The following is a 12,110-nucleotide window of genomic DNA, read 5'->3' as shown; positions in this document are numbered from 1 at the left end:
ACTCTCCTGTAAATCAGCATCATATCAGTTTGACCTGTCCCCTCAGCTACACAGGCTGAATACACTGTGTTTGACTATTCATATTTTATACAAGACAACAGCTTTCATTAAAAGTCAGTCAGATACAGTCAGGGCTTCACATCTGTACAGATGTTATTTTAAGAATCCCACTGACCACCAGTCTGTGTGTTGCTAAATAGGTTACTTCAATAATTAAAACAGTCCAGTGTTAAAGGGATAGTTCGACATTTTGGCAAATTCACCTATTGCCGTAACCCTTATAGTCATATGAGTAGGTACATTACCTTTCATTATCAGTGCCTGTTGTTCTGAGATCGGTGGGGCAGAGCTGCCTGCTGCTTGGCGCACAAAATGGAGGTGAATGGTACAGCCCCATGGAGTCATCAAATGACTCCAAAACGCTCTTGTGGACAACTTGTAGCTTACACATTCACCACACTATGAAATAATAATGTTATATTAGGAGACAGAGTTGTTTTGAAGCCAAATGCACAGCCGGAACTACATTCCAGACATACAGTACTTGCTGGGCGGAGTGATTTCACGCAGCGTATGTTTAGTGCAGTTACTCCCATCATCAAAACAAATTTGTTGAGAAGAAGCCAGAATATACAGAGGAAAAGTTACAGGTTTTGGAAGAAGAGAGAGCAAGAAGAGAGGCTGAGGCTGCCGAGCAACCAGGGGCCGAGGGGAGACCCAGGCATGGATTGGTGGTGTAAATGTGCGGCTTACTGGCCACTTTATTAGGTACACCTGTGCAATCTAATACAATCCAATACAACAGCTCTGCCACACATTCTATGTTTACAAAGCTTTTACATTTTCAGTTTTGTTGACATTGTTAGAAAGGTGATTATTCTACTTTATTATTGAGGTCGTAGTGGGTGGTGCTGGTGTACTGGAGTGCAATATATTTAAAAGTGTTCCTAATATTTTGTCTCCCTCAATTAGACAAAATTAGGAGGCCACCCCAGTACACCACTACCATTCACTATAACCTCAATAATAAACAAAGTAGAATCATCACTTTCTAGACAATGTCAACAATAACTGAAAATTTATAAGCTTCAGGGAAAAAATCATGGTATAGCCGTTTTACTGGATTGCACAGGTCTACCTAACAAAGTGGCCAGTGACTGTATTTTACATACATATGTTGATGGTGGGATGGGACGAGAGTACGCCTCAAAATAATCACCGGAACACGGGGAGAACATGCTAACTCCACATTCATAAATCACCACAACTCCTAAGGGAACAACAACATAAAAATATTCCCAACAATGAGAAGTAATACCAGTCACTTCACTATATGCTCTGGGCAATTACTTATCCATAACATAACCACAACAACATTTGCATTTTAGCCTTATTTACCATGCTTGGATTGTAGGCTAATGTTACTCAACATGGAGGTAACGTTACAGCAGAGAGATTGTTGAGCAAAATACACAACGATCACTTCCCACGTCTGCTCATTTTGTGATGCCAACAGATGGTATGGCAGTATCTTTCAAGAAAAGCGTTTGAACCATTCCTGAGCTTCTGCGCTCCATCCTTTCGTTGTAGTCCTCCGGTAAAAAATGGTTGGAGCGAACAAACATTTTCCGGACCATTTCCACAGGCGTGTTGGGGTCAATGTCCAGCACAAATAGCCATTGTTTCATCCTGTCCGTATTTTTGGTTTGTACTATGTGAAACTTCACTCTGTTCCATGTCTTCGGCTTGTTACTGCAACCTTTTACAATAGATGTGTAAACCATGATTTACTCTGTAAACTTTTCTCAAACTTTCTGGTGTGTCCAGCTGACGATATTGCAAATGCAAGGCTGCAAGCAATAACAACAGCATTGTCTCAAGTGCACACTGTGTCATTCCGCCCAGTGGTTTACTCAAGAAAGTATTTGCTTCATGTGTTGTAATGTTACTTAATTATACATTATTTCATACCAGATCTGAATCTGGTAAGCTGCTCTCGACCGACTGCAGCACCTGGCTCTAAAAACTGCGTCCGCCTCGCTCTTGCAGTTTTATCGCCGTCCACTTTTGTAATACGTCAGAGCAAGTCGCAATGAAAGTAGGACACAAAACTAACCGGCATTGTGCGCCGATCGCAGGCCTGGCACATCTCGAATGAGCCTATTTCCTCTCTTCTGTCTTCTCTTAGCAACTGGTTGTCTGCTCCAAGGTAGTGTGCAGTATCTCTGGCTGATCACCTGGGCCCAGTATTTCAAAGTGATCTGATAGGATTATCCTGGCCGGATTGGATTAAATCCTGATCTGATCTGAAAACTGGGTATTTCAACACAGATCAAGAGGATACTGATCCTGAAGATCAGGATTCAGATCTGGTAATTCAATCCTCCCTTTAATCCAGATAAAGGCTGCATTTGGGTATTTCAAACGTTAAGGCAGAGATCTGGATCAATTTGATACCAAATTTCAGGATTATTTGGATCCCACCTCAGAGGTGGATTTGACAAAGCCTCAGCTCCACTTCTCCTAGATATTGTTGCTCAAGATGTTCATTACACTTAATCTAAATTAGTGTTTTAGTTGTAAGTAATTTCAAGCATAGAAAAATATTGTTTGGCCATACTTCCTGAAACTGCTGTAAATAAGAGTAACAAATACAGACCTATTTCTCAACATCAAGTTTCACCTAACATTGTAACTTGTTTGTACCAAAACATCCAACATATGTTTGTGGTCAGACAAAGGGAAGGAAATGCAATGCAAAGCAAATTTATTTGTATAGCACATTATTTTCTTTGCATAGAGTCCAAGAAACAACACAGGGATTAACATAATAAGCACATGGACAACAACTCAGTCCACTGACACTTCTGAATGAACCGCATAATTCATACTAGTACTGTGTATTTTTCCAATACTGCAGCAGTGTGCTCTGCACACATGTAAACATTTATTTAAAACATCTGCTGTGTTGGCAATAACATAAGGTTAAACTGGGAACAGGTTGGTGTTTAAAGAGTTCATGTATGACGTACTTCAGATTATTTCCCTTTTAAATTAAGCCATAGACCGCAAAATACACCAACAAAGCCAGCTACCTCCCTAGCCTGCTAGCTACTTAACATGCAAGTCAATGGAGCCGCATTAGCTACCGTTAGCATGACCTCGGCTCAATTAGAGATCAGTACACCCAGGTTTTAAGTAAGTGACAATTCAAATAGCTGGCTCACATGAGATGGTGGGTGGCCTTTGTATGGTCTTAAAAACGCTACTCATTAGGTAATGGTAAATTTACATTTTGATGTGAAAGCTGTACTACCAACTGCTCCTTTCGTGAAAGAGTCCGCCATAGAGAAAGACGCAACACGTCATAATCTGAAAGCCACGCCCCCAAAGGTGAAACGTTTCAGATCTGGGGGCGGAGTCGTGAGATTTGGAAATCCGTATCCAGTCAGATTGGGATCAAAGTGATCCACCCTGCCAATGTTTTGAAATACCCAGAAAAAGTCAGCAGGATCACCTTGATCCCTGACTGAGAAAAGGAGGATTTCATTATCCGGATTATTCTGATCCAGATTATAAATTTTGAAATACTGGGCCCTGATGACACTGACTACACCTTGCCATGATGACTCTCCTTTGTCCAAGGCTGACATCCTGTTTTACCAGAAATTAGACCTCATTATCAATAGGGTTACCCATTATGTTTAGCAGAGTTGCAGAAGAGAGCGTAATGACAGTCATCAAACTCTACACATTACACATGTGGTGCACTGCAGCTTGTTTCCTCAAGTCAACTTTTTGTCCTTGGATGTAGCTCTGGATGATCATGCTTCTCATCCTACTGCCAGTTTGACCAATGGCCCCCTGTGTCTGGTCAGCCTCAGACTGTAATGTCAGTTGTGGATACGGTAGCTGCATCAGTTAGGGCCTCTCTTGTCCCTCTCCTGTGAGTGAGTGTGATAATGGCTGCACATCATCCTGGGTTCAGCAACAGTCCTCCACTGTTGCAGGTTCAGACACTGATCTACTTCCCCCATCTGTGACATCCTCACCTGTCCTTCATGGGCTGGTTGATGCTGACGTCTTTCTTTGATCCTCCCAAAAGTCTTCCTTGGAGTTGCACTCCCTGCCTGCCCACTTTGCTGAACCTGCAGAGTCGGATATGAGATGGAAACTCACCACCCTTTGTAGTCCAGGGGCTAAGGCAGATTTTGATATCACTTAAAGGGACCAAACAATTTTCGTATTTTTGACATCCTCTGTGTTTCTAGTTTACATTTTGGTATGATAGACCTGCCTATCTAGTAGCTTAATAAAAAAATTTGGATGATCTTTGGGTCCTCCCCAAAATTGAACATAGTCAAAATTGAGGCTTCTCCAAAAGGGACAGTGTCTGCCTTATCACATGAATCTTGGGAAATAATTATCAGAATGTCACCAAAATTGGACTGAATGTTCACAGACAGTTGCTGCACACAATGCAGCAAAGATTTCATCAGTACCTTGCTCCTTTTAAAAAATGTATACACCTAAACAAACATTAATTATAGGTCGACATGGAATAAGGAATAAAAAATCCAAAAGGCATGTATATATGTGTTTGCCATTATTAATGTAAATAAGCCAGTCACCCCAAAATTGCATTTATATGTGCCAAAGAATGTCATCTTATCATCAAAGTAGGTTATTAGATTATTCACCTCACCATCTGATGTCACCAGCCCCTGACAGGTAACTGGTGCAGCCAGAACTTCAAACAGACAAATAGAATGGGTCCCTATTAGTACAGGGGCTAAAGGGATAATTTTCACAACTTGGTAGGCCCCTATCACCCACGGGGACCAAACAATTTTGGCATTTTTATCTCTCTACAGGTCTCTAGTTTATATTTTGGTATGATAGCCCTGCCTATCTAATAGCTAAATTATAGTTATCACTCTGTAAACAAACTTATTTATTTATTTATTTATTTATTGCCTTTATTTAACCAGGTCGGTCCCGTTGAGACACAATGATCTCTTTTCCAAGGGAAGCCTGGCCAAGACAGCAGCATAGAAAAGTTGCAACAATTATAAGACACACAGAAATCACACAGCAACAGAGATAAAATACATTACAGAATAGAAGCAACAGGACTAAAACTCCGGATTCACATTAAAACAAGAACAAGTGCGGTATGAAGCTGCTCCAATTTCTCTCACACGAGTTTTCAAAGATCCAAGGTTGATGAGCTCCTTTAACTTTAGAGTTTTCTGCAGTGCATTCCAAGCAGCAGGTGCAGCGTACTTAAAGCAGTGCTTACCAAATTCAGAATTAACTTTGGGCACGTTTAATACATAAAACTCGTTAGAACGCAAGCGGTAATTGCTTTGGGATTTAGAGAAATAATTACATAAATATTGGGGGAGCAGACCCAAGATGGCTTTATAAATAAAAATATGCCAACGTATAAGGCGGCGTGCTGCCAGAGATGGCCACTCAACTCGAGCATATAAAGTGCAATGGTGAGTGAGGGCTTTACATCCAGTGACAAACCTTAAGGCACATGATACACGGTGTCCAGAGAATGCAGACAATTTGCAGGGGCATACATATATAAGAGTTCACCATAATCAAGTACAGGGAGGAAGGTGGCAGCAACCAACTTTTTCCTGGTAGAAAAAGAAAAACAAGATCTGTGGCGGAAAAAGAATCCCAATTTCAATCTTAATTTTTTTTTACCAGATTTTCTACATGTGGTTTAAAAGAAAGCCGATCATCAATTAAAATGCCGAGATACTTGTAACAGGACAAAAGTTCAATCTCACACCCTTGTAATGACAAAATGCTGGGAGGAGACACAGGTACTTCCCTGCCATTGGAAAATATCATCAGTTTAGTTTTGGCAGCATTTAAGACAAGTCTTAATTCAATGAGCTGACTTTCCACAAGGTTAAAAGCAGTCTGTAAGTTGCCAAGGGCCTCGGCAAGAGTGGAGCCACAACAGTATATAACCGTGTCATCAGCATAAAAATGAAATTTGGCATTTGGGATGTTTCTGCCCAATGTATTTACATAAATAACAAACAAAATCGGGCCCAGAACTGAGCCCTGAGGCACACCGGTAGAAACATTTAGCAGAGTGGATGAGCTGCCTTCAAAATAAACACATTGTTTTCTATTTGACAAATAATTATTAAACCAACCAACGGCCTGCTCAGATAAACCTATGTCAAACAGTCGTCGTTTCAGAATAGAATGATCGACTGTGTCGAAGGCCTTAGAGAGGTCAACAAAGAGAGCTGTACAAAATTTCTTATGATCCAGCCAATCTATTATATCATTGGTGAGTTTAAGGGTGGCTGTAATTGTGCTATGTTGTTTCCTGAAGCCGGATTGATATGGGGAAAGAATGTTGTAAGTATGAAGGAAATCCTTCAACTGGTCATTTACTAGACCTTCAAGGACCTTCGACAGGATGGACAACTTGGAGATAGGTCGATAATTATTTAAACAAGTAGGGTCCCCTCCTTTCAAAAGGGGAAGGACAACTTTCCAAATTTCAGGAATACAATTCGTAGTGATAGAAAGATTAAAAAGATATTGGACAGGTTTGGCAATAAAATCAGCAGCTAGCTTTAAAAAATATGGTTCCAAGTGGTCTGGGCCTGCAGATTTAGAAATAGAGAGAAGAGCTCTATGGACCTCTTCCACTGAGAACAACCTAAAAACAAAGGAAGGTTGACCAGCAGAGATATGGCCTAGAGACATGTTACCAACATCTAGGGCAGAAGACACAAGATCAAGGGCAGGCATAGCAATCGTGGAAGAAGACCTAGAGAATAGGGAACCAGAGGCAGAAAAATGATTATTAAAGCTATCAAGTATAGTAGCCCTGTCAGTTACAGTAGTAGCATCATTAACAATACAGGATGGGAGTTCGCAATGATTATCAGTGGCTGAGATAGATTTGATCACTTTCCAAAATTTTTTAGGGTCGTTTAAATTTTTCGTTATTGCAGAAAGATAAAAACTGGACTTTGCTTTTTTGATAAGAAAGGTAAAACGATTTCTGAGTTGCCTAAATATAAGTTTATCTGCCTCAGACTGAGTCTTTCTGGCCTTAGCCCAGGCAAGATTTCTATTATGCAGTAAATCGGCTAAGTCAGACGTGGACCAGGGATTAACCCTCCCCTTGACCTTATATTTTCTGAAGGGAGCATGCTTATCAAGCAGGGAAGAGAAACCCTCAGAGAAGAATTGCCATGCAGTCTCTACATCATCAATTAATTCAATACGGTCCCTGTTAGTATTATATAAATCATAGAAGGACCCCTGTTCAACAAAGGCCTTCATATTACATTTTGTCAAAATACGAGGTTTGAATTTTGGAATTTTGGCATTTCTGACTGCAGCAATCACACAGTGGTCACTTATATTGTTTGCAAAGACACCTGACATAGAATACTTGTGTGGAGCATTAGTCAAAAACAAGTCAATTAAAGATGATTTGTCAGGACACTTCAAATTGGGGTGTGTGGGGCTTTCAGTGAGCTGTGTAAGATTTAATGAAACACAGGAATCTTTGAAGGCATCGGATTTAGAATTTAGCCAATCCCAATTGAGATCACCGGTTAATATTACTTCATTATAGTGCAGGTCAGCTAAAAGCTGATTCAGAGAAGTTAGCGCTTCAGCAGTGGCTGATGGGGGTCTATAGCAGCCCACAACAGTGATGAAGAACCCATTCGAAATTTCAAGATTTATGGCTAAGAACTCAAACTGTTTACTAATTGATTTGGACTGCAGGACATTTACATTAAATTTTGTTTTACAATAAATTGCAACCCCTCCCCCTTTCTTGGGACGGTCGGCCCTAAATACATTATACCCTTTAATGGAGATGGCTTTATCAGAATAAGATTTACTAAGCCACGTTTCAGACAGAACAATGACATCTGCATCAGTTGATTTTGCCCAGATATGCAGCATATCAATCTTTGAAGGCAGACTACGAATATTCAGATGGATTAAACCTAGCCTGGTCCTATCCTTAAATTCAGCAGGTGTGTTACAAATAGCGGTACCAGGACCAGGATTAGACTGGATACCAGAAATCAAGAGTAAAATAAACAACAGAAATCTTTTCCTAGTAATTTCAAGGTTGCTAGGTGTTTCTGTTTTAGAGTGTAGTCTAGCATGCAACATGACAAGAGACTTATCGGACAATATGAAGTTTGATTCTAAGACAGAGGTGCAAACAAGACATAACCATTGTGCAAAAATAAAAGGATCCATATAAGAATGGGTCGGCACTTGTTCACTTCGTTCACTGAGCAAGTTATTAGTTTCAGGGTTTGGAGTAATTGGAGGAGAAAGCACAATAGCTGGTGTGCACTCCCCATGGTAGGTAGTTAACCCAAAGTCCAAGAGAGTCACAGTAGCGATGAGGACCATGAAGAGAGAATGCATAGTACCTGCACAGAGTTCAATCCCAGGAGAGAAAATGGCGTGCAGGAAGCGGTGTATCGCAGAGCAGGGTGGATGGAGCAGGCCGCAGGCTGCAGAGCAGGTTGATGAAGCAGGCCTCAGGCTGCAGAGCAGGGTGATGAAGCAGGCCTCAGGCTGCAGAGCGGGGTGATGAAGCAGGCTGCAGGCTGCAGAGCAGGGTAATGAAGCAGGCTTCAGGCTACAGAGCAGGGTGGATGGAAAGGCCTCAGGCTAGAGAGCAGGGTGGAAGGAGAGGCCGCAGGCTGCAGAGCAGGGTAATGAAGCAGGCTTTGGGCTGCAGAGCAGGGTGGATGGAAAAGCCTCAGGCTGCAAAGCAGGGTGGATGGAGAGGCCGCAGGCTGCAGAGCAGGATATTGAAGCAGGCTTCAGGCTGCAAAGCAGGGTGGATGGAACAGGCCTCAGAAGCAGTGCAGGATGGGTGAGGTGGATCCCAGGCCCCAAAGCAGTGTATAAAAAAAACTGTTGTATGCTGCTATAATCCAGGACCAACCTCGAGCCCCGACACAGCAGCTCCAGACAGAAAGTCAATCACACCTCACAGTTCCAAAAAGCTCAGAGCAAGCCACGGCTAGCAAACCAGTCCACAAGCAGAACGAGCAGGCCAGAGCGTACAAGGCAGAGCAGCCTTCCAAAGCAGACAAAACATGAAACAATCCACAGACCTTTGAGAGTTGGCCATTCGTCAGTGCAAAAACCTTAGGTAAAAATCCTTAAAAACACTAAAAAAAACACTAAAACAAACAGACACATGACAGAGACAAAGGACATGCTGCCATCTTGGTGGTGGGAGTAGTCATCTGAAGGTCAAGAAGGTCTCAGTCTGGTTGCTGAGACCAGGCTGGCAGAGAGGTTTGGGGTGCATGAGAGAAAGAGGAGTGAGAGGGTACAGTCAGGTAAGTCTAGTCTGTTACCACTCCGACGGCCCGCCAGCAAGCCCAGAGGGTATTTAAATACAGACGTCATTTACACAGTGTGTATATCACATGGGCTACTCATACCTCATATCCCTGGAAAGCTAAGCTTCTTGTGATTCAATTGATGCCAGCCATTTCAAGATACAATCATCACAGCAGGTACAATCAACACCTTTGTCAGACTACAAACAAACAAACAAACAAACAAACAAACAGTTACAAAGCTGACGTGACTCACCAATGAAGCCTCATAGTCATCCTCCGGTCAAAAGTATTTCCACAAACATGGTCTTGTTACATTCACAAAGGTTCAGTTGATCAAATCCAGTAAAGTATTAAGTCCAAAACACATCATTATACCAGTAAATATCCACAAACTGCTGCTGCATTGTTTGAAATGCACCAGTCAATATCTAAAAACTCTGCTGTATTTCTCGTTGTAACTCCGGATTACATGCGAGTTTACCGCTGGTCCTGCATTCAAAATGTAGCCTGCACTCTGAGCTTTTGATTGACATCTCACACGACCAGTTAGGAGCTTCCACAGAAACAGCAAACTGTTATCTGGTTGAGAAGATCAAAGCCTCTCTGGATAAAGGAAATGTAGGGGCAGTGTTCTTGGATCTAAAAAAGGCCTTTGACACTGGTAACCACAGTATTCTACTTAAGAAACTAAATCAATTCAAAATGTCACCTGAAGCTTTGAAGTGGCTCAAATCATATCTGGGGGGGAGACAGCAATGTGTCAGGGTCAATAGGGTGAAGTCACATATGAATGCAAACAGCATGGGAGTACCGCAAGGGTCTGTTCTTGGTCCATTGTTGTTCACAATATATATCAACGACCTACCAAGTTGCTGTCAAGATGTCAACTGCCAGATGTACGCTGATGACACGGCCATCTATGTGTCCACTAAAACTTTTTTTTTTTTTTTTAATATACTTTATTAATCCCCGAGGGGAAATTCAATTTTTCACTCTGTTGTCAATTACACACAGGTCCGAACACACACATGCACAAACTGGACCTATACATGCACTAAGTGGAGAGATGTCAGAGTGGGCTGCCCATGACAGGCGCTCTGAGCGGTTGGGGGGTTCGGTGCCTTGCTCAGGGGCACCTCGGCAGTGCCCAGGAGGTGAACTGGCAACTCTCCAGCTACCAGTCCACGCTCCATATTTTTGGTCCGGACAGGGACTTGAACAGGCGACCCTCCGGTTCCCAACCCGAGTCCCTATGGACTGAGCTAGTGACTGAGTTATCCCATCTAACTCTTAATGTCAAAAAAACTGTATCCATGTGCTTCTCCATGCGTAATAGGCCCGCATATGATGTATTTGAGGTCAGGATTAGGAAGGAAATCATCGATGAAGTGAATGAAGTCAAGTACCTAGGCATCATTTTGGACAAGAACTTAAAGTTTGATAGTTAGGTTAAGTACATCTGTAACAAGGTTAGACCAAATCTTAACTGCTTTCGTTTTATTAGAAGGAACCTGTCACATCAAGCTGCAAGACTGTACATGCATGCAATGATTTTTTCCCATTTGTCATATTGCATCACATCATGGTCACAAGCTTCTTCAACCACATTAAAACCTATAATCTCAATATACAAGCAGGCAATAAAAATCATGGACCGGAAACCAATGAGATGGCATCACTGACGCATTTTAAGAAAACACAACTTTCTCACCTTTGAGAATTTTATGAATTTTAGTACTCTTAAATTGTTTTTTAAATGTCGATATAATCATGTGTCAGTACTGTTTTCTGAACTGGCCATCAGGCGTCAGAGCTCTCACAGAGCGACCACACGAGCCTCCACCAGTGGTGATTGTCTTGTCCCAAGTTACAAGACTTCATTCTGTCAGTCTGCTCTTTCTGTAAAGGGGGCAAAACTTTGGAACTCTCTACCCACTAAACTAAAATTAGAGACCAACAGTAATGCTTTTAACAAAGGACTTAAACAATGGCTAAAATCAAAACAACAGTGCTCACATGAATAGTTTTAACTGGTTGATTGCTTGATCATGTTGCCTTTGCTTTGTAGCTTATGTATTTATTTTAATCTGAAAAATTGCTTCTCTTTTACTGTTGTATGTTACTGTACCCTTCATTTTTTTCTTTTCTTTTCATTTTACATTTATTATTTTATCATTTCAAAAGCCTCCTGTGGACAAGTGTTGCGAATTAGCACATGTGCTAAAACACTCAAACAATGCATCTGGTCCGTCCAATGCAATTGTGATGTTCACATCAAAGAAACAATAAATAATAAATAATAAAAAAAAGAAGTATCTGAGGAAGACAGTGAAATCTCGTCTGATGACTCTGTTGCAGAGGAAATGTTTCTCGGGGGAGAAGACATTACTCTTGACAAGTAAGTATTTTATCATATTATAACTTATATTACATTATATTATAATATTACATATATATTGTATTATTATGATTATATTATGACTATATTACGTGTTATTATACGTATTACTGTAGTGAATACAAAGTTTGTTTTTAGTTTTGTGTGTGTGTGTGTGGCCCCCAACCCCTACTGCAAAACTAGAATACAGAAAAGATGGAAAGTAACTTATATTACATTATATTATAATATTATATATATCTTGTATTATTATGATTATATTACACTATATTATACTGTAATGAATATAGAGGGATGTGTGTGTGTGTGTGTGTGTGTGTGTC

The 12,110-nt window shown here is 41.1% G+C and overlaps 1 protein-coding gene across 1 annotated transcript in view; it reads left to right on the top strand.

Moving 5' to 3' along the window:
• Positions 1–12,110, top strand: part of LOC144464617 (uncharacterized) — a 34,223-nt gene that overhangs the window by 21,860 nt on the left and 253 nt on the right. The window lies entirely within an intron of this gene.

The sequence above is a fragment of the Epinephelus lanceolatus genome, chromosome 11, assembly GCF_041903045.1.
Source record: "Epinephelus lanceolatus isolate andai-2023 chromosome 11, ASM4190304v1, whole genome shotgun sequence".
Classification (NCBI taxonomy): Eukaryota; Metazoa; Chordata; class Actinopteri; order Perciformes; family Serranidae; genus Epinephelus; species Epinephelus lanceolatus.
Note: the sequence above shows the minus strand (reverse complement) of the source record. Positions and strands in the feature narration are given on the sequence as shown.